We start from the raw sequence: 4,484 nt of genomic DNA, 5'->3' as shown, positions 1-4,484 counted from the left end.
GAGGCTAGAGTTCATCACCCTTGAAGCAGTTTTGACCTCACACCCGGATTGTGACATCGCAGGAGAGACCTTGAGGGAGGAGCCACCAGCCTGAAAAACAAGACTGCTCCCTACTCCACACAGGCTAGTGCGAGCAACTGCCTGGGTACCCCTGGGTCTGGAAACCTGCTTCTGGGGGCAGCATTCTGCTGGCTGTGGCCTTATAATTAATTCTGTGCCTCTGGGGGCATGGCCTCTCCTGTGTCCTCTGTTTTTTTTTGAGTTGAAGACTCACTGTGTTGCCCAGACTGGAGTGCAGTGGCCGCTCCCAGCCACCGCAGCCTCGACCTGCTGGGCTCCGGCGATCCCTCTGCCTCAGCCTTCCAAGTAGCCAGAATTACAGGCGTGCGCTACCACGCCCAGCTAATTTTTTTGATTTATTGTAGAGATGAGGTCTCGCCAAGTTGCTCAGGCGGGTCTTGAACCCGCGGGCTCAGGCAGTCCACTCACCTCAGCCTCCCAAAGGTGCGGGACTACAGGCTGAGCCACCAAACCCGGCTGCGTCCTCTGTTTTTAGAACCTCGATCCCACTTCCTGCCTTGTGCACTGACCTGGGGTGTCTGTGACCTCAGTAGTCAGCCACAGAGCCCAGAGGCAGCTTAGACTGCTGCCCCCAGAGAGCCTCTGGGCTGCAGGTGCCATGAAGATAGAGACAGACATGACATACAGTTCTTTGGTCACTAGAGTTTTTTTTCTGGAGTTGGAGTCTCACTCTCTTGCCCAGGCTGGAGGGCAGTGGCACACTCACAGCCATCCCAGCATCGACCTGCTGGGCTCTGGTGATCCTTTCGCCTTGGCCTTCCAAGTAGCCGGAACTACAGGCGCATGCTACCATACCCGGCTAATTTTTGATTTATTGTAGGGACGAGGTCTCACCAAGTTGCCTGGGCTCCAACCCGCAGGCTCACGCGATCCACTCACCTTGACCTCCCAAAGGGCTGGGTTTACAGGCCGAGCCACCGAGCCTGGCCAGTCACTTTGGCTTTTAATAAAAAATGCTGGTGTCCAAGTAAGTAAACGATCCATTAGGAGACTGTCCCTAAATAAAAGTATTCTGGAGACCCCCCCAGTCACCACCTGACATGACTGCACCCGGGAATCTGATGCTAATTATGTCTTCTAGGCTGGATCTCTCCTTGGCCTAGTCAGCCAGGTTAGGGGATATGTTGGACTTCTGTGTCCCCTCTGGTGAAGTTCTTGAAATCATTGAATTCCTGTTGTAAAAGTGACACATGTAAAACCATTTTTTTCTTTTTACTCTTTAAGCAGCACAGCTGAGTGTGGAAAAACTACATAACACTGAAGCAGCAAGTCTGTTCCTGTGACCCTGGGCAGCTGCTGTGGCCCAGCAACCTCTCAGCCTTGCCTCGGCCCCTGCTGGGCTCAGGGGATTCTTCTGCCTCAGCCTTCCAAGTAGCTGGAACTATAGGCATGCGCCACAATGCCTGGCTAATTTTTAAACTTATTGTAGAGATGAGGTCTTACCAAGTTGCCCAGGCCGGTCTCAAACCTGTGAGCTCAGGCAGTCTTCTCACCTCAGCCTCCCAAAGTGCTGAGATTATAGGCATGAGCCACCATACCCGACCTCACCTTGATTTTTAATGGCTGTGTCTTCTGGGCAGCATGGACCCTGACGGGTCAGCATCCCTGAGCATTGTGTGTTCCCAGTACCATGCCTGACCCTTGGGGGTCTTTGGATGCCAGTGGCCTTGTGTGTCTGCAGGCTGGTCCGCTGTTCTGGGCTGAGATGTGCAGAGATAATACGGGGGCTGGCACAGGCCAAGGCCCAGTGTGCTTGTGTGCCCATAAGGAACGTGGATGTGTGGCCACAGTTGCAAGGCCTAGGAGGGATGTGGTCCGGTTTGTGGGGGGCAGTGGTGGCATAGGGAGGGCCAGGCAGGAGGTAGGGAGGTTGTGGATAGAGGCTCTGAGGGCCTGACTGGAATGGTGCTGGGGACAGATGTGGGAGGTGATTGGGAAGTCACTGGTGGATGAGGTGGACATTTCTCAACTTCCTTTACTCTGGCCGCACTGCGGGGACATCTCAACACACTGAGCTTTGTTCTGCCTGCGCTGGGTTTATTCAGGGCAGGGAGGGATGCAGATGGCTGCCCTGGTGTGTCTCCTGACTGGACCACCGTGGTGGGTCACAGTGCGGTGGCAGGTCTGTGGTGGGTGCTTGAAGTGGAAGCCACATGTGTCCTGCTGCATGAGGCTGCAAGAGCCTGCATCTTCCTGGACTGTGCCTTGCTGTGGGGTGTGGATGTTTGGCATTCTCAGCAGCATCCTCATGGGTCCGTTGGAAGGTAGTTCTGCGGATGTGGCTGCCAGGAAGTCACGGTCTTTCTCTTCTGGTTCTTGGTTTGAGTTTCTTGCTCAGAGGTGATCAGATGACAGATTTCCTGATGCATTGATGCCCACAGCCCTGTGGTAGATCCTGGACCAGGGGTACCCTAGACTCCGGGGAGTCAAGGTGTCAGAGGGGCTGTGTGCTGATGTGGTGCCTGGGGTTCAGCCACCCCAAGTCAGCCTCGAGGGCGGGTGAGCAGTGACGTACAAGTGCAGAGAATGTAGGGGGAGGGCCTTGGTGGCCCACTTGCCACCACCTCTCAGCTCCGATGCGTCTGTGGTGGTGGCCCGCGATGAGCGGCTCCTTGTGCCTCTCCACTTTGGGGAACTGAAGGAGCTGCTGCATCCAGGGCTGTGGGCAGCACTGTCTAGTATTCTTCAGCCGGGGAGGCTGAGGCTGGGCGTGGAAACTCCTCTTTGAGTGTGTGCCCATCCTGCAAGCCCCTGCCCTTGCCTGCTGCCACCGGGTACTGTTCTTGCCTCTGCCTTGGCCATCTTATGGACTTGGCGAACACGTTTCCTCAGAGGCAACCTGTCTCCCTCAGGGTGCTGAGACCCACACAGTGGGGTCAGGTAGATGGGTACCTGCCAGCTCCCCATGACAACCCGGTGGCCTGGGACACTGGTGCCCTCCCTGAGCCTCAGTTTCTCTGGTAGGAAGTAGTGCTGTGGAGGTTGGGCTCCTCTCTGGGCATGGTGGGACATGTCAGCTGTCCTCCTGTTAGTCCCACAAACGACCCCAGAAAGACAAGCTCTCCAAAATTTAAAATAGGCTCCATTGTTAATGTTTGGTTTGTTGGTTTGTTTGAGAGACAGGGTCTCTTGCTCTCTTGTCCAGGTTGGAGTACAGTGGTGTGATCATAGCTCACTGCAGCTTCGACCTCTTGGACTCTGGTGATCCCCCTGCCTACCTCCTTCCCCCAGCCTTCTGAGTAGCTGGAACTACAGGTGCACGCCGCTATCTGGTTAATTTAAAAACATTTTTTTTAGAATGGGTTCTCACTGTGTTGCCTAGGCTGCTCTCAAACTCCTGGCCTCAAGCAGTCCTCCTGCCTTGACCTCCCAAAGTGCTGGGATTGTAGGTGTTAGTCAGTATGCCTGGCCTGTTTTTTTTTTTCCCCCGAGGTGGAGTCTTACTCTGTCACCCAGACTGGAGTGCAGTGGCCGCTCCCGACCACCGCAGCCTCGACCTGCTGGGCTCTGGCGATCTTTCCGCCTCTCCCAAGTAGCTGGAACTACAGGCGCACGCTACCACGCTCGGCTAACTGTTCTTTTTTTTTTTTAAAAAAGAACTGACTTCCCAGGTTTCTTTAGCAGTTCTCCTCCGGGAGCCAACCTCACTTGTCGGAGGGAGTGGACTCTCTCATGCTTCTGCCTTCTCCGTACAGCCTGGAGGGCAGTGGTGGTGAAGTGGGCAGCGGGCAGAGGCCAGACTGATCATGGCCTGTGTGTGGATGGCCCATGTCTGCCCGTCGGTTCCTTGTCCACAGACGCTTGGGCAGTTTCTGCCTTTGACTGTGGCGAGTCAGCAGCCACAAACAGAGGAGTGTATGGATCTGCTCTCATTTCTTTGGGTGGGACCCTGCAGTGGACTTGCTGGATCCTGAGTTTAATTGGTTTTTATTTTATTTATTTATTTTCTTTTTCTGAGTTGAAGTCTCACTCTGTCGCCCAGGCCGGAGTGCAGTAGCATGCTCATGGCCACTACAGCCTTGACCTACTGGACTCAGGTAATCCTTCCGCTTCAGCCTTCCAAGTAGCTGGAACTACAGGCATGGGCCACCATGCCCGGCTAATTTTTTTTTGAATTGGAGTCTCACTCTCACCCAGGCTGGAGGGCAGTGACATGCTCCCGGCCTTCTGCAGCCTTGACCTGCTAGGCTCAGGCAATTCTTCCGCTTCAGCCTTCCAAGTATCTGGAATTACAGGCATGTGCCACCATGCCCGGCTAGTGTTTAAAAATTTATTGTAAGCCAGGCCTGGTGGCTCAGCCTGTAATCCCGCGCCTTTGGGTGGCTGAGGTGAGTGGATTGCCCGAGCCCGCGGGGTCAAGACCCGCCCAGGCAACTTGGTGAGACCTCATCTCTACAATAAAT

Source organism: Carlito syrichta, unplaced genomic scaffold (assembly GCF_000164805.1).
Source record: "Carlito syrichta isolate Samal-C Ts95f unplaced genomic scaffold, Tarsius_syrichta-2.0.1 Scaffold147223, whole genome shotgun sequence".
Taxonomy (NCBI): Eukaryota; Metazoa; Chordata; class Mammalia; order Primates; family Tarsiidae; genus Carlito; species Carlito syrichta.
The sequence above is the reverse complement of the archived record's forward strand: the minus strand, read 5'-3'. Positions refer to the sequence as shown.